Consider the following 26,567-nt stretch of genomic DNA (forward strand, 5'->3'; position numbering starts at 1 on the left):
GTGACCTGTGGCCTGCGTAGTCTGTGTGTTGTGCTAGTGAGGTAAGGTTTAGGCAACAGTGTAATGGAGGGAGAGGAGAGGAAATGGGGCCCTGGGCGTCTGACAAATCTCCAGAATGAGCTTATCTGGGCACTGCTGGGCTCTGGACTGTCCCGGGAGGTCCTGGTCCAAGCACTGGAAGAACTGGAGCAAGAGAGGGTCACCCCTGGAGCAGAGAAGGGGGACAGGGGAGATGGAGAGAGTTCGGAGGAGGGAGAAATGGATTTTCCACCACCAATATTCCAGGAGCTGGAGGCACTACCCTCAGAGGAGGCAGCCAGACAGAGGGCTCTGGTCGACCAACTTCTGCAGTAAGTAGCTCCCAAATCTCTGCCCTCCACCCTATCCTCTCCTTAACAACATACACATCAATCTCTTCATTTCATCAAACCTCATCTATTTATACAACAACAAAATTGACACATCCCTTATTTTCTTACACAAAGCTTTAATTTCTCAAAGCAATGTCCAACTCATTTGTTAAAAATAGTTTAAAAACCAATACATTTTCGGGTGGTTACTTGATTCTGTTTTCCATTCTCTTTCTGCTATCTTTTCCTGATGTTTTCTCACCAAGAAAAGAGTACAAATAAGTGAGTTGTTCTTGGTCTTTATCAAATTTGTTTTCCCACTCCCCCCTTCCTCCCTCATTCTCCTGCCCCCTCTTCCTATTTATGAGATCTATCTTGGCCTCTGAGGTGGATTTAAAGGAGGGTTCCTCATTTCCTGATTACTAAATACCCAGCATTATTCTCTGGCCATTTCTATCGTTGAATGAACTGCATGCATGGTTTAAGATGAACAGAAATGTGCTGTGTGTGTGTGTGTGTGTGTGTGTGTGTGTGTGTGTGTGTGTGTGTGTGTGTGTGTGTGTGTGTGTGTGTGTGTGTGTGTGTGTGTGTGTGTGTGTGTGTGTGTGTGTGTGTGAGAGAGAGAGAACAGATGTTAGTCAATATTTACTACAACTTGGAAGGCCATTTCATTTTCACCACATTTCAAACTACAACAAATACCTCATATTATGGTAAAACTGCTCATTGTATATAGCTTAAAGTTGGCAATTGTACAATAATTAGCATGACAACACAGAACTTGACCAATCATGCCTTAGTATCAAAATGTATCAAACATAGATAAAGCTTTTGTATATTTTAATATACATAATAGCTATGTTATGTACTATTGCTAGCCATTAAGGTTTGTGTCACAGCAAGTAGGCTATATTTCTGGGTATTATTTCAAGTGACCGGAGAGAGCTGGACTTTGCCCTACTGTGCGTCCCCTTATCTCTTGCCAACATCCCTCTCTTTCCCTCCCTCCCTTTATGCACATGAGTTTTGTCTGTGTGTGTATGTGTCTGTGTGTGATAGGAAGGATCCATGGCATGTGGCAAAACTGGTGAAGAGCTACATGCAGCAGCATAACCTCCCCCAGAGAGAGGTGGTTGAGTCCACAGGCCTCAACCAGTCCCATCTCTCCCAACACCTCAACAAAGGCACACCCATGAAGAACCAGAAACGGGCTGCTCTATACAGCTGATATGTCAGGAAGCAGGGCAAGATTAACCAGCGTGAGTATTTGGCCAGCTGATAAGCTGACCCTGCCTGTACTGCAATATGACATTACAGTATGGACTCTCTAAGTGTAACATTTACACTACCGTTCAAAAGTTTGGGGTTACTTAGAAATTTCCTTGTTTTTGAAAGAAAAGCACATTTTTTTTCCCATTAAAATAACGTAAGAAAATATCAGAAATACAGTGTAGACATTGTTAATGTTGTAAATGACTATTGTAGCTGGAAACAGCTGATTTATTTTGATGGAATATCTACATAGGCGTACAGAGTCCCATTAGCATCAACCATCACTTCTGTGTTCCAGCGGCAAGTTGTGTTAGCTAATCCAAGTTTATAATTGATCATTAGGAAACCCTTTTGCAATTATGTTAGCACAGCTGAAAACCGTTTTAAAATTGATTGATTAAAATTAAAATAGCAATAAAACTGTCCTTTAGACTAGTTGAGTATCTGGAGCATCGGCATTTGTAGGTTCGACTACAGGCTCAAAATGGCCAGAAACAAATAACTTTCTTCTGAAACTCATCAGTCTATTCTTGTTCTGAGAAATGAAGGCTGTTCCATGCAAAAAATTGCCAAGAAACTGAAGATCTCGTACTACTCCCTTCACTGAACAGAGCAAACAGGCTCTAACCAGAATAGAAAGAGTAGTGGGAGGCCCCGGTGCACAACTGAACAAGAGGACAAGTACATTAGATTGTCTAGTATGAGAAAGTCCTCAACTGACAGCTTCATTAAATAGTACCCGTAAAACACCAGTCTCAATGTCAACAGTGAAGAGGCGACTCCTGGATGCTGGCCTTCTAGACAGAGTTGCAAAGAAAAAGCCATATCTCAGATTGGCCAATAAAAATAAAACATTAAGATGGGCAAAAGAACACAGACACTGGACAGAGGAAGATTGGAAAAAAGTGTTAAGGACAGACGAATCTAAGTTTGAGGTGTTCAGATCAAAAGAAGAACATTCGTGAGATGCATAAAAAATGAAAAGATGATGGAGGAGTTCTTGCCGCCATCTGTCAAGCATGGTGGAGGCAATGTGATGGTCTGGAGGTGCTTTGGCGGTGGTAAAGTGGGAGATGTGTACAGGGTAAAAGGAATCTTGAAGGAAGGCTATCATTCCATTTTGCAACGCCATGCCATACCCTGTGGACGGCACTTAATTGGAGCCAATTTCCTCCTACAACAGGACAATGACCCAAAGCACAGCTCCAAACTATGCAAGAACAATTTAGGGAAGAAGCAGTCAGCTAGTATTCTGTCTAAAATGGAGTGGCCAGCACAGTCACCGGATATTAACCCTATTGAGCTGTTGTGGGAGCAGCTTAACCGTATGGTATGTAAGAAGTGCCCATAAAGCCAATCCAATTTGTGGGAGGTGCTTCAGGAAGCATGGGGTGAAATCTCTTCAGATTACCTCAACAAATTGACAACTAGAATGTCAAAGGTCTGCAAGGCTGTAATTGCTGCAAATGGAGGATTATTTGATGAAAGAGAAGGACACAATTATTAATTCAATTAAAAATCATTATTTATAACCATGTCAACGTCTTGAATATATTTCCTATTCATTTTGCAACTAATTTCATGTGTTTTCATGGAAAACAAGGACATTTCTAACTGACCCCAAACTTTTGAACGGTAGTATATGTCAAATCATGACTACCTCATTCATTAATATTCACAATTAATTACCATAAATCTACACTGAGTGTACAAAACATTGAATACTCCCCTCCTTTTTGCCCTCAGAACATAAATGTATAATTGTTGTGCAATTTATAGGCTATATTGAGGCTATATGGCGTTAGTGTGAAGCCTATAAGTCTAATTAAGATACAGGTAGAAAAAGTTCATGTTCATCCACTGAGGCAAAAAATAACAATCTGAGTTTAACTCAATAAGATAAAAGCTGTGAAATTGAGAGTTGAACAAGAGAAGGGAGGGCCATAAAAATAGACTGTTTGGGAAAGATTTGGTGAAGTGGTAAAAGAGGATGATAGCAGTGCCGGTAATGTTATGTGATGCATTCTAAAGTCATAAGATAAGGACTTCAAATAGGCCTATGGCACGTCAAGGGAACTGTAGCCTACTGTTCAGATGGGTTAAATGGAAACTGAAATCTGGACACCTCTAATATAGCCTTAATATTAACTCCTGCAGAATAAATTATTTCTTGCAGTAAAATGACACCAAATGTAGGCTAAATTTTGACTCCGGAAAAGGAATGGAGAAATATGATTTCTTTATTTCAGCATCTTGGGAGAATTCGAATGTGCAGTTAGTTCCCGCTTGTTGGTCGTGCCATCTTTATCAGCATCATAAACGCTGACAACTCAACCACATAAGATATGCATTCAAGACAAACTGAAATCTTATCAGAAACATGTTGGTTCATTTTCACAGCTCTCTATTTCCTTACAACCAGTCAAACTGATTTTTTGGAATTTAATTTGGAAATTTAGCATAGAAAAGCTTTTTAGTTGTTATTTATTGCATTTTCTTCCTGGTCCCTAAAAGTCTTTGCTCAGCGAAAGAAGCAGAGATGACTGAGAACTTCACAGATGTCAACTAGATTGAAGCATTCATTCTATCGATCTATGACATTATTTTTGGAGAGCAAGGTTTTATTTAGTCTTCTCGGGCAACATATAGCCTAATGGCAGAAGAGAAACTGCATGTATCTAATAATAGACATGTTGACTAACAAATATCCTACCAAAATGAAGGAAATTATAAGCAGAAACATATCTAAATCAGTCCCCCTGTCAAAAAATAGTTCTGCTGTCTCTGACTGCCTACAGAGCATTTTCTATACTAGCGGGTTAGGGACAGGTGCGGGCCTCAGATTTTCACTTTATCACATATAGTCTGGCAGTTGCATTTAGGTTATTAGCAATTGCAGGCAGGTGTGCGGTTGAACAAACAGATGACCCATGGACCACTGCCATGAACACCAACATGAAGTTCATTGGAGCATGTCAAATTAGGTGTCACATGAAACCTATATACATTTTATATATACATTTTCAACAATTGTCCATCCTAAAATGTAGGAATAAGCAAAGGCTTTGATTTCTGGTCAAACAGATGTAAAGGGGGTCTTAGACAACATCTACCAGAAGGAGTATTTAAAAGTATTAGAAATTAGTAAATCAAAAAATAATGTTGAAGTAAAGCCCCCTGCCAACTAATATTAACACTATTTTGTTTTGGCGAAATTACATGCCGTCTGTAAGTTTAAGAAACAGTGGCTTGTGATTCCATTACCAAAAACCTACATATCTCTAAGATATTTTCTAGATGATGAAAGTTCACAGCAGTAGCAAGTAAAGGTAGGTAAAGGTACCGATTAGTTGGTATTTTTGCTGATATATAGTTTGTTTATCAATTATTAAGTCATTAAAACTCAATTCTGTTACCAGATCTTTAACGGAATTACTGCATTTGTGTCACCTGTGCTCCCTCTCCGGCCTCTAGGTCACCAGGCTTCTCGTTATGTTATGGCGCACACCTGTTACCATGTTCCGCGCACCTGTGCGTTATCAGACTCACCTGGACTCCATCACTTCCCTGATTACCTTCCCTATATATGTCACTCCCTTTGGTTTCTTCCCTAGGTGTTATTGTTTCAGTTTCCTGTCTGTGCGTTGTTCATGTTTCTTGTTTTGTTTATTAAATGATGCACTCCCTGAACTTGCTTCCTGACTCCCAGTGCACTCGGTACAAATTAAATAGGCTACGATGGGAAATCATAGTAGTCCCAAACCACAGTTGGATCTCAGTTGCCACTGTCCTCCCTTCCACTGGCATACTGTTATGTTCAGCTCCTAACTTTTTCTCTCTGTCATTTCGTGGTCAAAACAAGACTGTGAAAAAAGTCTGGACAACCCCTTTCTCTCACTCTGCCGCTCACTCGCTCTACTCTCTCTCTCCCGTTAATGCCACCTCTCCCAGCTCTTACTGGCACCTACCATGACACCTACCACCTACCCTCTTTCCATTTACTGTAATAAGCATCCTCACCCATTGAGCACTGCCCGACACCGGACGTCCATGGGCGTTCAAAAGTAGTTGAAATTTGGTCAGCCCGCCCTTGCCTGACCAAATCTGAACCAATCATAGACTGTGTTTCTCAAGTTTGGCGAGCACAGTACAGTAGAACACAGAGAACAGAGTGCAGTACAGTAGAACACAGAGAACAGAGTGCAGTACAGTAGAACACAGAGAACAGAGTGCAGTACGGTAGAGCACAGAGAACAGAGCACAGTAGAACACAGAGAACAGAGTGCAGTACAGTAGAACACAGAGAACAGAGTGCAGTACAGTAGAACACACTAGAGTAGGGTACAGTATACTGTACTTAACATATCTACTGTGCTGTACTGTGATGTCCAAACCTGTGAAACATAGACGTCTATGATTGTTTAAGATTTAGTCTGGTCCGGACAAACCAAATGTGGTCTTGTTTGGGGCCAGAACTCATTACAGTAATAGCCAGTGTGTAGAATAATACCCAAATGTGTACCTATTCAGGATACATCACTATGAAGAGAATGATATTCCTGTCCACAATTATGCATTTCTGTATAGTAGCTTATAGATCAGAGACCCATGATGTCAGGGCTGGTTCCAGGTATAAGCTACATAAGTGACTGCTATTTTTTACTTATTTATTTATTTATTTAACCTTTATTTAACTAGGCAAGTCAGTTAAGAACAAATTCTTATTTACAATTGGCGGCCTACCCCGGCCAAACCCGGACGACGCTGGGCCAATTGTGCGTCGCCCTATGGGACTCCCAATCATGTCCAGATGTGATTCAGCCTGGATTCGAACCAGGGACTGTAGTGACGCCTCTTGTATTGAGGTGCAGTGCCTTAGACTATTAAAAAAAAGGAACTCAAGAGTTAGAATAGTACAACATTAAAGGTGCAATATCTAAATTTGGTAGTGCATCAGCAGTTTTTCTCTTCTTATGTCAGTCACTGACAGTCTCTCAATTAGCCCATGTTACAGTGTTAATTTTGGCAGCTATTTTAGATTTAGTTTTAGTCTTAGTTTTAGTCTAAAAATTAATTTTTAGTCAATCACATTTGAGTCATTTTATCCATCCTTAGTTTTAGTTATTATTAGTTGACTAAAACTCTGGACAATTTTAGTCTGTTTTTTGTCAAATAAGTCAATGCATTTTTTGTTGTATCAAATAATGAATATTTAGGCTACCTCTAACTTCCATTATGTGCACATTCAGATAGCCTTGTCCATCTAGGCCTACTGTCCCCTCTTATACCTTAACTGGCAACATTGATAATGTGGCAGATTGTAACCAATGCCAGCCATATTTAACCATATAGGCTATAAAGTAGGGTTCCCAAACTAGCGACCCGCGGGCCAAATGGTTTTATTTGGCCTTGCAATTCTTCATTTTTGGACTTAAAAGACTGTACAAAGACCAGGAAATCAGCTCAAATGGATTTTAATTTAAGCATTTTGTTCCCAAGTATTCCCATGCATAATAGAGACATGTGACAGTATACAAATGTAAGCAAGGTTTGAAATGATAATGTTTTAGTCAAAGATTATATCTGTTTGGGCTTCTTGCGGTCAATTTGCAGTCTACAAAATATTTGTAATAATGTTCCGGACCCCGACTAACCACTCCCTAAAAAAATCGGCCCGCGGATTAATCTAGTTCAGTGGTTCCCAAACTTTTATAGTCCTGTACTCCTTCAAACATTCAACCTCCAGCTGCGCACCTCCTCTAGCACCAGGGTCAGCGTACTCTCAAATGTTGTTTTTTGCCACCATGGTAAGCCTGCCACACACACATGATACATTTATTAAACATAAGAATTAGTGTGAGTTTTTGACACGACCCGGCTAGTGGGAAGTGACAAAGAGCTCTTATATCACCAGGGCACAAATAATAATATAATAATAATGAATAACTTTGCTCTTTATTTAACCATCTTACATATAAAACCTTATTTGTACATCGAAAAATGTAAATAACTCAGAAGTTAATGAGAAAGGTGTGCTTGAAAGGATGCACATAACTCTGCAATGTTGTGTTGTATTGGAAAGAGTCTCAGTCTTAAATAATTTTCCACACACAGTCTGCGCCTGCATTTAGTTTTCATGCTAGTGAGGGCTGAGAATACACTCTCACATAGGTACATGGTTGCAAAGGGCATCAGTGTCTTAACAGATCGATTTGCCAAGGCAGGATACTCTGAGTGCTGCCCAATCCAGAAATCTGACAGTGGCTTCTGATTAAATACAATTTTCACAGAATCGCTTGTTGCAATTTCGATGAGGCTCTCTTGTTCAGATATTGGTAAGTGGACTGGAGGCAGGCTGATGAATCCAGTTGTTTGTGTCATCCGTTTCGGGAAAGTACCTGCATATTTGCGCACCCAACTCACATTTGACATTGTCCGTAAGCTTGAGTTCATTTGCACACAAAAAAAATCATACAATGATGGAAAGACCTGTTTGTTGTCCTCGTTAATGCAGACAGAGAAGAGCTCCAACTTTTTAATCACAGCCTCAATTTTGTCCCGCACATTGAATATAGTTGCGGAAAGTCCCTATAATCCTAAATTCAGATAATTGACGGGAGAAACAACATCATCCAGATAGGCCAGTCGTGTGAGAAACTCGTCATCATGCAAGTGGTCAGACAAGTGAAAATCATGGTCAGTAAAGAAAACTTTAAGCTCATCTCTCAATTCAAAAAAACGTGTCAATACTTTGCCCCTTGATAACCAGCACACTTCTGTATGTTGTAAAAGCGTTAAATGATCGCTGCCAATATCATTGCATAGTGCAGAAAATACACGAGAGTTCAGGGGCTTTGCTTTAACAAAGTCAACCATTTTCACTGTAGTGTCCAAAACGTCTTTCAAGCTGTCAGGCATTCCTTTGGCAGCAAGACCCTCCCGGTGGATGCTGCAGTGTACCCAAGTTGCGTCTGGAGCAACTGCTTGCATGCGCATTACCACTCCACTATGTCTCACTGTCATGGCTTTTGCGCCATCAGTACAGATACCAACACATCTTGAACACCAAAGTCCATTTGATGTCACAAAGCTGTCCAGTACTTTCAAGATATCCTCTCCTGTTGTCCTGGTTTCCAGAAGAGGATGTCTTCCTTAATTGACCTCCCATAAATGTAACGGATATATACCAGGAGCTGTGCCAGGCCCGCCACGTCTGATGACTCATTCAGCTGTAACGCACAGAATTCACTGGCTTGTATGCAAAGCAGTAATTGTTTCAAAATATCTCCTGCCATGTCACTGATGCGTCCTGAAACAGTATTGTTTGATGAAGGCATTGTCTGTATAGATTTTTGGGCCTTTTCCCCCAGCAGTGTCACTGCCATAGCCATGGCATCAGGAAGAATGAAGTCCTCCACAATAGCATGGCGTTTGCCTGTCTTAGCCACTCGATAGCTCACCATATAAGTCGCTTCTAGCCCTTTCTTATTAATGGTATCTGTTGCTTTTATACACTTCTTTATACACACACTCGAAAGTAGTCTTAATTCTCAAATTGGCCTGTTTTGTTTCTAAATGTCTGCGCAAGAGTGAAGGTTTCATCGAGTTGTGAGATAGTACTTTTGCACATATAACACACTGTGGCTGAGGAAAGGCACTATTCCCAATATAAGTGAAGCCCAAATCAATGTAGTTCTCATCAAATTTGCGCCTCTTCGATGGTCCAACGTCTCTGTCTGTTGTTCGGTGCTTTTCCGGGTAAGGGGGCTACTGTCAGTGTCCATGCTAGTTGGGCTTACAACAAATGTAGAATTACTGATGCTAGCAGAGCAACTTGTGTCGTCGACAAGTGCAGGTGTAGTACTGCTGGTAGTAGCAGTACTACCAGTAGAGCTGGTATGTGTCTCTATGGACGCGGGCCATACTTTTTATTTTTACCATATATCCATTTTCAAACTGAATGAGCAACAGCTACGTTTGGCTACATATGGACCGTTAGTGGAATTCCTGCGAGAGAGTAACGGTTAATGTGATTGGATGTTAATTATTTGACTAGGCTACCTGTATTTGACATTGTGTTGTTATTTCGCTGAACACCAGATGGTTTCATTTGATTTTTGGCAGTGAAACGAGGCTACTCAGGCAAGAAAAAAACCTCACCCAAATGTATAACCATGTTGGATAATATAAATGGACTGTATGAAAATGTGGAAAAAAAGGAAAAAAAGAAAAATAAGGAAAAAAAGGGAAAAAAATGGAATCACATTTTTATTGTGCGTACCCCTGACGGCATTGTGCGTACCCCTGACGGCATTGTGCGTACCCCTGACGGCATTGTGCGTACCCCTGACGGCATTGTGCGTACCCCTGACGGCATTGTGCGTACCCCTGACGGCATTGTGCGTACCCCTGACGGCATTGTGCGTACCCCTGACGGCATTGTGCGTACGACGGCATTGTGCCCCTGACGGCATTGTGCGTACCCCTGACGGCATTGTGCGTACCCCTGACGGCATTGTGCGTACCCCTGACGGCATTGTGCGTACCCCTGACGGCATTGTGCGTACCCCTGACGGCATTGTGCGTACCCCTGACGGCATTGTGCGTACCCTGACGGCATTGTGCGTACCCCTGACGGCATTGTGCGTACCCTGACGGCATTGTGCGTACCCCCTGATGGAATTGTGCGTACCCCTGACGGCATTGTGCGTACCCCTGACGGCATTGTGCGTACCCCTGACGGCATTGTGCGTACCCCTGACGGCATTGTGCGTACCCCTGACGGCATTGTGCGTACCCCTGACGGCATTGTGCGTACCCCTGACGGCATTGTGCGTACCCCTGACGGCATTGTGCGTACCCCTGACGGCATTGTGCGTACCCCTGACGGCATTGTGCGTACCCCTGACGGCATTGTGCGTACCCCTGACGGCATTGTGCGTACCCCTGACGGCATTGTGCGTACCCCTGACGGCATTGTGCGTACCCCTGACGGCATTGTGCATACCCCAGTTTGGGAATACCTGATCTAGTTGATGATCTCTGCTATGAAGGCTACAGGTTCAACCATTTACAGCTCTGATTTTCTCCCCATCATAAACGTCAAGGGTGTAAATAACAATGGTTTCCTTGAAAGGGGATCATTTGAGCTTTACAAAAATGCTAGAAGTATTACTTTTTTCCAACAAATTGCACAAAAAAATGGACTGCGGACTGCGGGAACACAGATGAGAGAGTAGTAGTGCACACGGAAAAATAGAGCTTCTAATGTGATCAAAGTAAAAGTAGCCTAAATGAAAGTAAGAGAGAGAGTAAACATTGTTTCTATATGAGGTCAGTTACAACTCAAGTGTCCTGGCTTCGCATCAGTTCAAAAAGATTGATGAGTGACTGAAGTGACCGCTTGGGAGCTGTGCGGGAGAGCTGGGCAGATTAGCTCAATCAGACCATGCAACTGAAAGAAGTCAATTCTGCCAAGAATTGCATGAAATATTCTGCATGCATTTGTAGGATTGGACAAAACAGATAAAAGGCGCTTCATGTCAAATGTAATGTCCATTAGTCTCACATGGAATTATTGTCTCGTCCCATTTGTCAACTACACTGAACAAAAATAAATGCAACATGTAAAGTGTTGGTCCCATGTTTCATGAGCTGAAATAAAATAACCCAGAACAGTTCCATATGCACAAAAAAACGTATTTCTCAAAATTGTTGTGCACAAATTGGTTTTGCCAAGATCATCTATCCACCTGACAGGTGTGGCATATCAAGAATCTGATTGAACAGCATGATAATTACACAGGTGCACTTTGTGCTGGGGACAATGAAAGGCCACTCTAAAATGTGAAGTTTTGTCACACAACACAATGAAAAAAGATATCTCAAGTTGAGGGAGTGTGCAATTGGCATGCTGACTACAGGAATGTCCACCAGAGCTGTTGCCAGATAATTTTATGTTAATTTCTCTACCATAAGCCGCCTCCAACGTCATTTTAGATAATTTGTCAGTACGTCCAACAGACCACATGCATAGCGTCGTGTGGGCAAGCGGTTTGCTGATGTCAGTGTTGTGAACAGAGTGCCCCATGGTGGTGGTGGGGTTATGGTATGGGCAGCCATAAGCTATGGACAACGAACACAACTGCATTTTATCGATAAAAATACTGTGACGAGTTCCCGAGGCCCTGTATTCCCAGTCATGCGAAATCCATAGATTAGGGCCTAATGAATTTATTTCAATTGATTGATTTCCTCATATAAACTGTAACTTAGTAAAATCAATGAAATTGTTCCATGTTGCGTTTATATTTTTGTTCAGCATAAAATTATAAGTAATTGTAATAGTTAGGTCTTTTTTTAGGCCATCATTGTAAATGAGAATTTGATTTTAACTGACTTGCCTAGTTAAATAAAGGTTAAACATTTTTTTTCCAGGGCTTCAGGAATAGGTCGTTGACAAGTATTTTTCGTCATTTATTGGTTACAAAATGAACACTGGCATGTCAGCAACAACATTTCAAATTGGTAAATTTGTATACTCAGCTATCTAAACTTGTAGTAATCATGGTCGAATTACCAACAGGGCACGCAATTTCACTTAGGGCCCCCAAAAGGTTAGAGCTGGCCCTGAAATCCGTTACCATAATTCCATTGCCAGATGTAAAACCACTTCACTTACTGTAGTTCAATAACCAAAATATTTGTTTTTCAAACTCAAGGTGCCATGTCATAGCTGACACCCAGTTATTTTTGAAGCCATCTTTGAATCTTAATTCGGAGCAGATATTTAACAGTTTTTGGTAAACGTGAACGCAGAAAAAACTGAGGGAGATTTGACCGTAATTCTGTTACCAAACAAACTTTGCATCTGCACACTTCTTCTAGTAAACGTGTTTTTGTTCAATTGTCTGTGTACATTGTTCAAAGTAGTCCTTGTGTATAGAGTTGAATGGTTTGTTAAACTTTGAAATCAATGTTTTTTGTTTGGAATACATTTTAAAGTCAAAGCGTAATTCCGTTACTGTGGAATTTAAATATATATTTTTTAACCTTTATTTAACTAGGCAAGTCAGTTAAGAACAAATTCTTATTTACAATGACGGCCTAGGAACAGTGGGTTAACTGCCTTGTTCAGGGGCAGAACGACAGATTGTCACGCCCTGACTTTAGAGAGCCTGTTTATTTCTCTATTTGGTTGGGTCAGGGTGTGATTTGGGTGGGCATTCTAGTTTTCTATTTCTTTGTTGGCCAGGTATGGTTCCCAATCAGAGGCAGCTGTCTATCGTTGTCTCTGATTGGGAATCATACTGAGTCAGCCTGAGTTTGTGGGATCTTGTTTTTGCACAGCTGCTGTATAGCCCTGCAGAATTTTATGTTTGTTGATCTTTTGTGGTTTTTGGGTGTTCATCTAAAATAAAGTAAGCTGTACATTTTCCTCACTGCGCTTTGGTCTCATTCCGACGACGGATGTAACACAGATTTTTACCTTGTTAGCTCAGGGATTCGATCTAACAACCTTTCGGTTACTGGCCCAATGCTCTAACCACTAGGCTACCTGCCGCCCCAATTGCCCATTACGTAACACCTGTTACATGTATTCCTTTACTACCCAATATGTAACATATTAAGTACCTATGTTTAAATATAACACAATCCTGTCTGAATAATACTGATACTAATGTAAATACTGATATTAATATGACGATAGCAGATGAACAATACAAAAATATGCATGTTTTCCATGCAGAGTTTACCAATGCCAGTCATGGCCTTGGGACCGGAGAGGAGCAGGGAGAGGACATAAGGAAAGGACGGAGGAACAGGTTCAAATGGGGACCCGCCTCCCAGCAAATCCTATTCCACGCCTATGAACGACAGAAGAACCCAAGTAAAGAGGAGCGAGAGGGATTCGTGGAGGAGTGTAACAGGTGAGATAGAGGGGAGGGGTCAGATTAAAAATAATGCAAATGGTAAGAAATGTTCCCAGTTTCAGTGCAATGGAGGAGTTGTCATTGTCATTTTAGCGTGCCCCTTTTAAAACACGTTTTTCTTGCTCTGGGGCCTTTCTGGCTCTCCCTCAGGGTTGAGTGTCTCCAGAGGGGTGTGTCTCCGTCCCAGCTGGCTGGACTGGGCTCTAACCTGGTGACAGAGGTACAAATGTACAACTGGTTTGCTAACCGCCGCAAGGAGGAGGCATTCCGCCATAAACTGGCTCTCGATACGCCTTACACCAGCCAATCAGCAAGCACCACCAACCACACTCTCTCACATAGCCCTGTGCAAGGTATCACTCACTAAGACCAAAGTGAATAAAAATATTAATTAATTTAATCCACAAACAGCATAATTAATCATTCATGTTGTCCTCAGATGTTCTGTTATGTACTATTATTAGTACCGCGATACAGAGGAACAGAACCAAGACTGCCAGGGTGCAAAATGTCCTTATACCAGGAAACACCTGATCCTAACTCATCCTAACACTCTTCCAGGCATGAAGTACAGCCAGCAAATCCCATGTGACAGTCTGGGATCAGCAAGGGGTCGCAGTGGAGACCGAGGCTTGGGAGGCCACCTGGCCAGCCCCATCCAACTTGAGCCAAGCCACACAATCCTGGAAACACACTATCACAAACTAGTGAGATCACCTACCATTATACAGTGCATTTGGAAAGTATTCAGACCCCTTCCCTTTTTCCACATTTTGTTAAATTACAGTCTTATTCTAAAATACCAACAAATCCTCAATCTACACACAATATTCCCATAATGACAAAGCGAAAACAGTTTACAAAACGTATTAAAAATAAAAACAGAAATACCTTATTTACATAAGTATTCAGACAATTTGCTATGAGACTCAATAATTGAACTCAAGTGCATCCTGTTTCCATTGATCATCCTTGAGATGTTTTTAAGTCCACCTGTGGTAAATTAAATTAAGTCCACCTGTGGTAAATTAAATTGATTGGACATGATTTGGAAAGGAACACACCTGTCTATATAAGGTCCAACAGTTGACCGTGCATGTCAGAGCAAAAACCAAGCCATTAGGTCGAAGGAATTATAGAGCTCCGAGACAGGATTGTGTCAAGGCAAAGCTCTGGAGACGGGTACCAAAAAATGTCTACAGCATTGAAGGTCCCCAAGAACACATTGGCCTCCATCATTCTTAAATGGAAGACATTTGGAACCAGCAAGACTCTGGCCGACTGGACAAACTGAGAAATCGGGGGAGAAGGGCCTTAGTCAGGGAGGTGATTAAGAACCCAATGGTCACTCTGACAGAGCTCTAGAGTTCCTCTGTGGAGATGTGAGAACCTTCCAAAAGGACAACCATCTCTGCAGCACTCCACCAATCTGGCCTTTGTGGTAGAGTGGCCAGACGGAAGCCACTCCTCAGTAAAAGGCACATGACAACCAGCTTGGAGTTTGCCAAAAGGCACCTAAAGAACTCACAGACCATGATAAACAAGATTGGTCTGTTGAAACCAAGATTCAACTAAGCGTTGCGTCTGGAGGAAACCTGTAAACCTGCACCATCCCTACAGTGAAGCATGGTGGTGGCAGCATCATGCTGTGGGGATGTTTTTCATTGGTAGGGAATGGGAGACTAGTCAGGATCAGGGGAAAGATGAACAGAGCAATGTACAGAGAGATCCTTGATGAAAACCTGCTCCAGAGCACACAGGATCGCAGGCTGGGGCGAAGGTTGACCTTCCAACAGGACATCGACCCTATGCACACAGCCAAGACAACGCAGGAGTGGCTTCGGGAAAAGTCTCTGAATGCCCTTGAGTGGCCCAGCCAGAACCCGGACTTGAACCCGATCAAGCATCTCTGGTGAGACCTGAAAATAGCTGTGCAGCAACACTACACCCATCCAACCTGACAGAGCTTGAGAGGATCTGCAAAGCAGAATGGGAGAAACTCCCCAAATACAGGTGTGCCAAGTTTGAAGCGAGGTTGTAATCACTGCCAAAGGTGCTTCAACAAAGTACTGAGTAAAGGGTCTGAATACTTATGTAAATGTGATATTCAAATTAGCTAAACTGTCTAAAAACATGTTTTTTCTTTGTCAATATGGGGTATTGTGTGTAGATTTGTGAGGGGAAAAAACGATTTAATCAATTTTAGAATAAGGCTGTTTACGTAACAAAATGTGAGAAAAATTAAGGGGTCTGAATAATTTCTGAATGCACTGTATAATCATTAACCATATCTCAAACTGACACACATTGTCACCAACCAGTGAGATCACAAACAACCTCCCATTTTCACAAACCAGAGAGATCAGCAAATATGTTCACATAATCACAATACACATCATCGCAATACACATCATCATACAGAGATTATTAACTGCACCACAACATCATGCAAACCAGTGTGATCACAAATAATATTATATCATAATAAGCCAATCACAAACCACAATATATCATAATAAGCAAATGCGGTCACAACTCATATTACATCATAATAAGCCAATGAGATAGCAAACCATATTTATTACATCATAATATAAGCCAATGAGATCGCAATCCATATCATCACAAGTGATAGATCATCATGTAAGCCAGTGAAATTACAAAGCCATATCGCATAAAACTAGTAAAATCGTACAATTACTTCCCTCCATCATAAACCTTTGAGTTTACAAAGCATCTCAATCCTCACAGTAATCTATGGCTGTGGTTGTCACTATCTGCCAACCACCCTCTTTCCCATCTCAGGTATCAGGAGGTGGTCCACTGCCCCCAGTAAGCACCCTGACCTCACTCCACAGTCTGTCTGCCTCGCCTTCTCCCCCCCGGGGACTCGTCATGGCCTCCTTGCCCAGCGCCATGAGTCTGGGAGTGTCCTCTCTCCTCATAGGTAACTTATGACATTATCAATCATAGTCTGCTGCTGGAAAATATATGTGCAATGGCTTTACATACATGCTATATTGTGGATAAAAAGTTACCTGTCTAACAGAACACAGAGGGTTTTCTTTAATGGAAGCCTCTCCAACATAACCCATGTAGAATCAGGAATTCCCCAGGGCAGTTGTCTAGGCCCTTTACTTTTTTCAATCTTTACTATTGACATGCCACTGGCTTTGAGTAAAGCTATTACAGCGAGTGAAATCACTGCAACACTTAACAAAGAGCTGCAGTTAGTTTCAGAATGGGTGGCAAGGAATAAGTTGGTTCTAAAGATTTCAAAAACCAAAAGCATTGTATTTGGGACAAATCATTTTAAATTGTATTTTATTTTTAATTTTACCTTTATTTAACTAGGCAAGTCAGTTAAGAACACATTCTTATTTTCAATGACAGCCTGGGAACAGTGGGTTAACTGCCTGGACAGGGGCAGTTGTCAGCTTGGGGGTTTGAACTCAGTTACTAGTCCAACACTCTAACCACTAGGCTACGCTGCCACCCCACTAAACCTCAACTTAATGTTGCACTAAATAATGTGGAAATTAAAAAGGTTTAGATGACTAAACTGCTTGGAGTAACCCTGGATAACCCCAGGGTTTCCGGTTCCGGTTGGAGCGAGCGGTCGCATTCGCACTTCGCTCTGCAGGTTGTATAACTTTTTCATTACATTTCATTATAGTACAACGGTTGATTTGTCTAATCTTAGCAATTCTTCTTAGCTAGCTACATAGCCGTCCTTGTATCAGAGATAATTGCATAATTATCGTATTTCGTCGCCCTAACGTAGCCTTCACTGCTATTCGCCCAGGAGCTAGCTAACGCACACAGATTAGCATCACTGTAGTGCTATTCACTCAACTGTACGACTTGATTAGTTCAGTGTTAGCTAGCTACATAGCTGTCTTTGTTTCCAAGATAATTGTGTAGTTTAGTGTGTGTAGCCTTGGAGTGATTATCTTAATTCACTGAGGTTCGCTAGCCAGCTATTTGTCGTCCTTAACGTAGGAGACTCTGCTAGCTAGCCAACAGCTAACTGCTAACAGCTAGCCAACGTCTACTGTTTTGAATTCAACAACCCGGTCAGGTAGTTTCACATTTTCATTTCATTTCATTACAGTACAACGGTTTGATTTGTTTGATCGTAGCTAGCTACATAGCCGTCTTTGTTTCAAAGATAATTGTGTAGTCTAGACCGATTCCCTAGGTTAGCTAGCCAGCTATTGTCGTTCTTTTAACTCAACGTAACGTAAACAACACTGCTAGCTAGCCAGCTAGCCCCGAATAGCAGCACTGTAGAATTATTACACTCAACGGAACGACTTGATTAGTGTAGTGTCAACAACGCAGCTACTGCCAGCTAGCCTACTTTAGCAGTACTGTATCATTTTAATCATTTTAGTCAATAAGATTCTTGCTACGTAAGCTTAACTTTCTGAACATTCGAGACGTGTAGTCCGCTTGTCATTCCAATTTCCTTGCATTAGCGTAGCCTTTTCTGTAGCCTGTCAACTATGTGTCTGTCTATCCCTGTTCTCTCCTCTCTGCACAGACCATACAAACGCTCCACACCGCGTGGCCGCGACCACCCTAACCTGGTGGTCCCAGCGCGTACGACCCACGTGGAGTTCCAGGTCTCTGGTAGCCTCTGGAACTGCCAATCTGCGGCCAACAAGGCAGAGTTCATCTCAGCCTATGCCTCCCTCCAGTCCCTTGACTTCTTGGCACTGACGGAAACATGGATCACCACAGATAACACTGCTACTCCTACTGCTCTCTCCTCGTCCGCCCACGTGTTCTCGCACACCCCGAGAGCTTCTGGTCAGCGGGGTGGTGGCACCGGGATCCTCATCTCTCCCAAGTGGTCTTTCTCTCTTTCTCCCCTTACCCATCTGTCTATTGCCTCCTTTGAATTCCATGCTGTCACAGTTACCAGCCCTTTCAAGCTTAACATCCTTATCATTTATCGCCCTCCAGGTTCCCTCGGAGAGTTCATCAATGAGCTTGATGCCTTGATAAGCTCCTTTCCTGAGGACGGCTCACCTCTCACAGTTCTGGGCGACTTTAACCTCCCCACGTCTACCTTTGACTCATTCCTCTCTGCCTCCTTCTTTCCACTCCTCTCCTCTTTTGACCTCACCCTCTCACCCTCCCCCTACTCACAAGGCAGGCAATACGCTTGACCTCATCTTTACTAGATGCTGTTCTTCCACTAACCTCATTGCAACTCCCCTCCAAGTCTCCGACCACTACCTTGTATCCTTTTCCCTCTCGCTCTCATCCAACACTTCCCACACTGCCCCTACTCGGATGGTATCGCGCCGTCCCAACCTTCGCTCTCTCTCCCCGCTACTCTCTCCTCTTCCATCCTATCTTCTCTTCCCTCTGCTCAAACTTTCTCCAACCTATCTCCTGATTCTGCCTCCTCAACCCTCCTCTCCTCCCTTACTGCATCCTTTGACTCCCTATGTCCCCTATCCTCCAGGCCGGCTCGGTCCTCCCCTCCCGCTCCGTGGCTCGACGACTCATTGCGAGCTCACAGAACAGGGCTCCGGGCAGCCGAGCGGAAATGGAGGAAAACTCGCCTCCCTGCGGACCTGGCATCCTTTCACTCCCTCCTCTCTACATTTTCCTCCTCTGTCTCTGCTGCTAAAGCCACTTTCTACCATTCTAAATTCCAAGCATCTGCCTCTAACCCTAGGAAGCTCTTTGCCACCTTCTCCTCCCTCCTGAATCCTCCCCCCCTCCCTCCTCCCTCTCTGCAGATGACTTCGTCAACCATTTTGAAAAGAAGGTCGACGACATCCGATCCTCGTTTGCTAAGTCAAACGACACCGCTGGTTCTGCTCACACTGCCCTACCCTATGCTCTGACCTCTTTCTCCCTCTCTCTCCAGATGAAATCTCGCGTCTTGTGACGGCCGGCCGCCCAACAACCTGCCCGCTTGACCCTATCCCCTCCTCTCTTCTCCAGACCATTTCCGGAGACCTTCTCCCTTACCTCACCTCGCTCATCAACTCATCCCTGACCGCTGGCTACGTCCCTCCCGTCTTCAAGAGAGCGAGAGTTGCACCCCTTCTGAAAAAACCTACACTCGATCCCTCCGATGTCAACAACTACAGACCAGTATCCCTTCTCTCTTTTCTCTCCAAAACTCTTGAGCGTGCCGTCCTTGGCCAGCTCTACCGCTATCTCTCTCAGAATGACCTTCTTGATCCAAATCAGTCAGGTTTCAAGACTAGTCATTCAACTGAGACTGCTCTTCTCTGTATCACGGAGGCGCTCCGCACTGCTAAAGCTAACTCTCTCTCCTCTGCTCTCATCCTTCTAGACCTATCGGCTGCCTTCGATACTGTGAACCATCAGATCCTCCTCTCCACCCTCTCCGAGTTGGGCATCTCCGGCGCGGCCCACGCTGGATTGCGTCCTACCTGACAGGTCGCTCCTACCAGGTGGCGTGGCGAGAATCTGTCTCCTCACCACGCGCTCTCACCACTGGTGTCCCCCAGGGCTCTGTTCTAGGCCCTCTCTTATTCTCGCTATACACCAAGTCACTTGGCTCTGTCATAACCTCACATGGTCTCTCCTATCATTGCTATGCAGACGACACACAATTAATCTTCTCCTTTCCCCCTTCTGATGACCAGGTGGCGAATCGCATCTCTGCATGTCTGGCAGACATATCAGTGTGGATGACGGATCACCACCTCAAGCTGAACCTCAGCAAGACGGAGCTCCTCTTCCTCCCGGGAAGGACTGCCCGTTCCATGATCTCGCCATCACGGTTGACAACTCCATTGTGTCCTCCTCCCAGAGCGCTAAGAACCTTGGCGTGATCCTGGACAACACCCTGACGTTCTCAACTAACATCAAGGCGGTGTCCCGTTCCTGTAGGTTCATGCTCTACAACATCCGCAGAGTACGACCCTGCCTCACACAGGAAGCGGCGCAGGTCCTAATCCAGGCACTTGTCATCTCCCGTCTTGATTACTGCAACTCGCTGTTGGCTGGGCTCCCTGCCTGTGCCATTAAACCCCTACAACTCATCCAGAACGCCGCAGCCCGTCTGGTGTTCAACCTTCCCAAGTTCTCTCACGTCACCCCGCTCCTCCGCTCTCTCCACTGGCTTCCAGTTGAAGCTCGCATCCGCTACAAGACCATGGTGCTCGCCTACGGAGCTGTGAGGGGAACGGCACCTCAGTACCTCCAGGCTCTGATCAGGCCCTACACCCAAACAAGGGCACTGCGTTCATCCACCTCTGGCCTGCTCGCCTCCCTACCACTGAGGAAGTACAGTTCCCGCTCAGCCCAGTCAAAACTGTTCGCTGCTCTGGCCCCCAATGGTGGAACAAACTCCCTCACGACGCCAGGACAGCGGAGTCAATCACCACCTTCCGGAGACACCTGAAACCCCACCTCTTCAAGGAATACCTAGGATAGGGTAAGTAAGGGTAAGTAATCCTTCTCACCCCCCTTCTCCCCCAACAAGATTTAGATGCAAGTGGCTGTTCCACTGGTTGTCATAAGGTGTATGCACCAATTTGTAAGTCGCTCTGGATAAGAGCGTCTGCTAAATGACTTAAATGTAAATGTAAATGTAAATTGTAAACTGTCATGGTCAAAACATGTTGATACAACAGTAACTAAAATGGGGAGAAGTCTATCAATAAAGCGCTGCTCTTCCTTTTTAACAACACAATCAACAAGGCAGGTCCTACAGGCCCTAGTTTTGTCACACATGGACTACTGTTCAGTCGTGTGGTCAGGTGCCACAAAGAGGGCCCTCAGAAAATTACAATTGGCTCAGAACATTACTGCCTTAATGTTGCTGGACCCCAGGAAGAGTAGCTGCTGCCTTATCAGCAGCTAATGGGGATCCTTAATACAGTTGAAATCGGAAGATTACATACACTTTTTCAACCACTCCACAAATTTCTTGTTAACAAACTATAGTTTTGGCAAGTCGGTTAGGACATCTACTTTGTGCATGACAAGTCATTTTTACAACAATTGTTTACAGACAGATTATTTCACTTATAATTCAGTGGGTCAGAAGTTTACATACACTAAGTTGACTGTGCCTTTAAACAGCTCGGAAATTCCAGAAAATGATGTCATGGCTTTAGAAGCTTCTGATAGGCTAATAGACATCATTTGAATCAATTGGACGTGTACCTGTGGATGAATTTCAAGGCCTACCTTCAAACTCAGTGCCTCTTTGCTTGACATCATGGAAAAATCTAAAGAAATCAGCCAAGACCTCAAGAAAAATAATTGTAGACCTCCACAAGTCTGGTTCATCCTTGGGAGTAATTTCCAAACGCATGAAGGTACCACGTTCATCTGTACAAACAATAGTACACAAGTATAAACACCATGGGACCACGCAGCAGTCATACCGCTCAGGAAGAAGACGCGTTCTGTGTCCTAGAGATGGGCAAATCAATCCCAGAACAACAGCAAAGGACCCCGTGAAGATGCTGGAGGAAACAGGTACAAAAGTGTCTATATCCACAGTAAAACTAGTCCTATATCGACATAACCTGAAAGGCTGCACAGCAAGGAAGAAGCCACTGCTCCAAAACCGTCATAACAAAAACAGACTACGGTTTGCAACTGCACATGGCGACAAAGATCGTACTTTTTGGAGAAATGTCCTCTGCTCTGATGAAACAAAAATATAACTGTTTTGGCCATAATGACCAAGCCGAAGAACCCCATCCCAACCGTGAAGCACGGGGGTGGCAGCATCATGTTGTGGGGGTGCTTTGATGCAGGAGGGACTGGTGCACTTCACAAAATAAATGGCATCATGAGGCAGGAAAATTATGTGGATATATTGAAGCAACATCTCAAGACATTAGTCAGGACGTTAAAGCTTGGTTGTAAATGGGTCTTCCAAATGGACAATGAGCCCAAGCATACTTCCAAAGTTGTGGCAAAATGGGTTAAGGACAACAAAGTCAAGGTATTGGAGTTGACATCCCAAAGCCCTGACCTCAATCCCATAGAACATTTGTGGGCAGAACTGAAAAAGCGTGTGCGCGCAAGGAGGTCTACAAACCTGACTCAGTTAAACCAGCTCTGTCATGAGGAATGGGCCAAAATTCACCCAACTTGTTGTGGGAAGCTTGTGGAAGGCTACCTGAAACATTTCACCCAAGTTAAACAATTTAAAGGCAATGCTACCAAATACTAATTGAGTGTATGTAAACTTCTGACCTACTGGGGATGTGATGAAATAAATAAAAGCTGAAATAAATCATTCTCTCTTCTATTATTCTGACATTTCACATTCTTAAACTGTGATCCTAACTGACCTAAGACAGGGAATTTTTTACTAGGATAAAATGTCATGAATTGTGAAAAACTGAGTTTAAATGTATTTGTCTAAGGTGTATGTAAACTTCAGACTTCAACTATAAATACAAATTCTACACATGCGGGCGGCAGGGCAGCCTAGTGGTTAGAGCGTTGCACTAGTAACCTGAAGGTTGCAAGTTCAAATCCCTGAGCTGACAAGGTACAAATCTGTCGTTCTGCCCCTGAACAAGCAGTTAACCCACTGTTCCTAGGCTTTTCCTAGGCTGTTCCTAGGCTTAACTGAATTGCCTAGTAAAATAAAAACATCTCAAATGGCTCTAAGTCTGTGCATATTATCAAATGATAATTTCAAAATATATCCACTGTAGTGTATTGTTTCATTTTCTAGTGATGATCAGAAAACCGTCAGATATCAACTTTAATTGACATTTACAAAGTAGCCTAATCCACGTTTTCCTGGCCTATGTTGGTCAACAGGTCAAACAGTACCTGTCATCAACAACATGGGAGGCGGGTTCACCACCCTTCAGCCAATCTCTTTCCAGCAGCAACTCACACAGCAGTTTCAGAATCATATGGGCCACAGTCCTTTCATGGCAACCATGACAGGGCTTCCATGTCACAGTAAGGCCACAGTGGCAGCATGTTATTCCTTCATTTGCCCTGTTGACATAAATACATGTATGAAACAAGGAATACGTGACATAATAAAACAGCTAGAACTAACAAGGGTTTCATAAAGTATCTCTGCGCCTGCTCTCAATTTCTCCATTGCAGTGTACAGCAAGTCCGATATGTCTCCCTTCCCTCCGTCTAGCCTACTGTCCCAAGCCATGGTTGTCACTGACAGCAGCAGCCTTGGAACACTGACCAGTCTAAGCGCAGTCAGACAGGTACTATGAAGCCAAATATTAACCAATATGAAAGTGATGCCATTAATATTCGCTTACATATAGGCTAAGTTATAGGATACAGGTACAGAAAACTAGACTCACCGGCTAATGATCAGAAATAGTATTAATGTGGATTGAATCTGATAATTACTTTTGCATTGGTTAGATTCTGACAACAGACCCCGAGGAGGAGACAGAACCCATCCAGGATGACTCTCTACACCTGCAATCCCCCTCACCTGTGCCAGGTAAGAAACATCACTCTAGTGTGGAATATTTCCGTGAAGATGTAGTTTGACACTACAGGGGAGATTCAAGACATTAAAAACAACTTAGCATAACACATATTTCAAAGTCATTTAACCCATGGTAAAATATAACCCATGGTATTCTCTAGTTGGCAGTGAAAATAGGGAATTTTAAATGCAGGTTTGTAATTGGAATGTTAGTAGAGAACCTGGAAACTAATAACTTACTATCGCTTTTTTCTAGTTTCCTCTGGGAACTTAGTTTTATCCTCCCTGAAACTCATCCACCTCACCTCCTCTCATCTTTGCCGGCAGACATCAACTCCTACATTCCTGAACATATGGTCTCTACTGCACAGTAGCAACAGAATGTAACTACTATGTAATGTGAAGGGCTGGGGTTAGAGGAAGTGTTTTACAGTAGGTAGAGGACTGGAATAAAGACGCAACACAAATTCACGAAATTTGCAGAAAAACTCTCTGCAGTAACATTTTCCAGAGAAGCCATATTTCCCATTCTGCCAGATACAGGCAGTACCAGTGAAAATGTAGACACACCTACTCATTCATGGGTTTTTCTTTATTTTCTACATTGTAGAATAGTGACGAGATCAAAACTATGAAATAACACATATGGAATCATGTAGTAATCAAAAAAGGGTTAAAAGGATTCTTCAAAGTAGCCACCCATTGCCTAAATGACAGCTTTGCACACTCTTGGCATTCTCTCAACCAGCTTCACCTGGAATGCATTTCCAACAATATTGAAGGAGATTCCACATTTGCTGAGCACTTGTTGACTGCTTTTCCTTCACTCTGCGGTCCAACTCATCAGAAAAACAATCTCAATTGGGTTGAGGTCGGGTGATTGTGGAGGCCAGGTCATCTGATGCAGCACTCCATCACTCTCCTTCTTGGTCAAATAGCCCTTACACAGGCTGAAGGTGTGTTGGGTCATTGTTCTGTTGAAAAACAAATGATAGTCCCACTAAGCGCAGACCAGATGGGAATGGCGTATCGCTGCAGAATGCTGTGGTAGCCATGCTGGTTAACTATGCCTTGAATTATAATAATAATAATAATATATGCCATTTAGCTGACGCTTTTATCCAAAGCGACTTACATGTGTACATACATTCTACATATGGGTGGTCCCGGGAATCGAACCCACTACCCTGGCGTTACAAGCGCCATGCTCTACCAACTGAGCCACAGAAGGACCATTATAAATAAATCACTGAGTGTCACCAGCAAAGCAACATCACACCTCCTCCTCCATGCTTTATGGTGGGAACCACACATGCAGAGATCCTCTGTTCACCTACTCTACGTCTCACAAAGACACAGCGGTTGGAACCAAAAATCTCAAATTTGGACTCATCAGATCAAAGGATATATTTCCACTGGTCTAATGTCCATTACTCTTGTTTCTTCTGCAGCAGAGGTAACTCTGGGTCTTCCGATTGTCTGGTGGTCCTCATGAGAGACCGTTTCATCATAGCGCTTGATGGCTTTTACGACTGCACGTGAAGAAAATGTTCCGCATTGACTGACCTTCATGTCATAAAAGTAATGATGGATTGTCGTTTCTCCTTGCTTATTTGAGCTCATCTTGCCATAATATGGATTTGGTCTAACCAAATTAGGTCATCTTCTATATACCAACCCTACCTTGTCACAACACAACTGATTGGCTCAACCGCATTAAGAAGGAAAGAATTTCCATAAATGAACTTTTAACAAGTACTACCTCATGATGCATCAAAGCAAAGGGTGGCTACTCTGAAGAATCTCAAATATAAGATATATTTAGATTTGTTTAACACTTTTTTGGTTACTACATGATTCCATGTGTTATTTCATAGTTTTGATGTCTTCACTATTATTCTACAATGTAGACAATAGTAAAAATAAAGAAAAACCCTGGAATGAGCAGGTGTGCAAACTTTTGAATGGTACTGTACATCAGGGAGACTCACTGCCAATTACCAGTCTAGTCATTTGAAGAAGCTGCCTTACTATTAGACAGAACATTTGATTTGAACAGTGTACTTAGTACACAGGGTGTCAGACTTATACTGCTGATCTGAGGTCAGAGATAAACCATTATAAACAGCCTCACCTAAATCAATGCAAAAACTGCTGAGCCATTGATCCCCGTTTTACAATGAAAATATACACTCAACGAACAGTTTATTAGGTACACCGAACCAGTGCTTAATTTGTAAATTGGCACCTGGGGGGGCTCTGCAACCTCGCTCTTAGGTATCGGAACGCATAAAAGAAAGAATCCCCTTTATAATAAAGTATTGTAGGCATATCATCGCATTTGTGTATTGGCATAGAGCAGTAGAGGGACTGACAACAGCTGCACACATGTGGAACATTTTTAGTTGCCTAGGTTCTGGAAAGAAATGTGCCTTTTATAAATGCATTTCTTGCAATTCTGTCATTTTGTACATGACTGGAGACTTTGGAAGAACACTTTTTAATACTGCACAAATTATCTAAATGACAGGATACTTTGACACTGACAAACTGAGACCAATGAAA

The 26,567-nt window shown here is 42.9% G+C and overlaps 1 pseudogene; it reads left to right on the top strand.

Annotated features, from left to right (window-relative positions):
- LOC118393100 (hepatocyte nuclear factor 1-alpha-like) lies at positions 1-24,376 on the top strand (annotated as a pseudogene).
- The last annotated feature ends 2,191 nt before the right edge of the window (positions 24,377-26,567 follow it).

This window comes from Oncorhynchus keta, chromosome 14, assembly GCF_023373465.1.
Source record: "Oncorhynchus keta strain PuntledgeMale-10-30-2019 chromosome 14, Oket_V2, whole genome shotgun sequence".
Taxonomy (NCBI): Eukaryota; Metazoa; Chordata; class Actinopteri; order Salmoniformes; family Salmonidae; genus Oncorhynchus; species Oncorhynchus keta.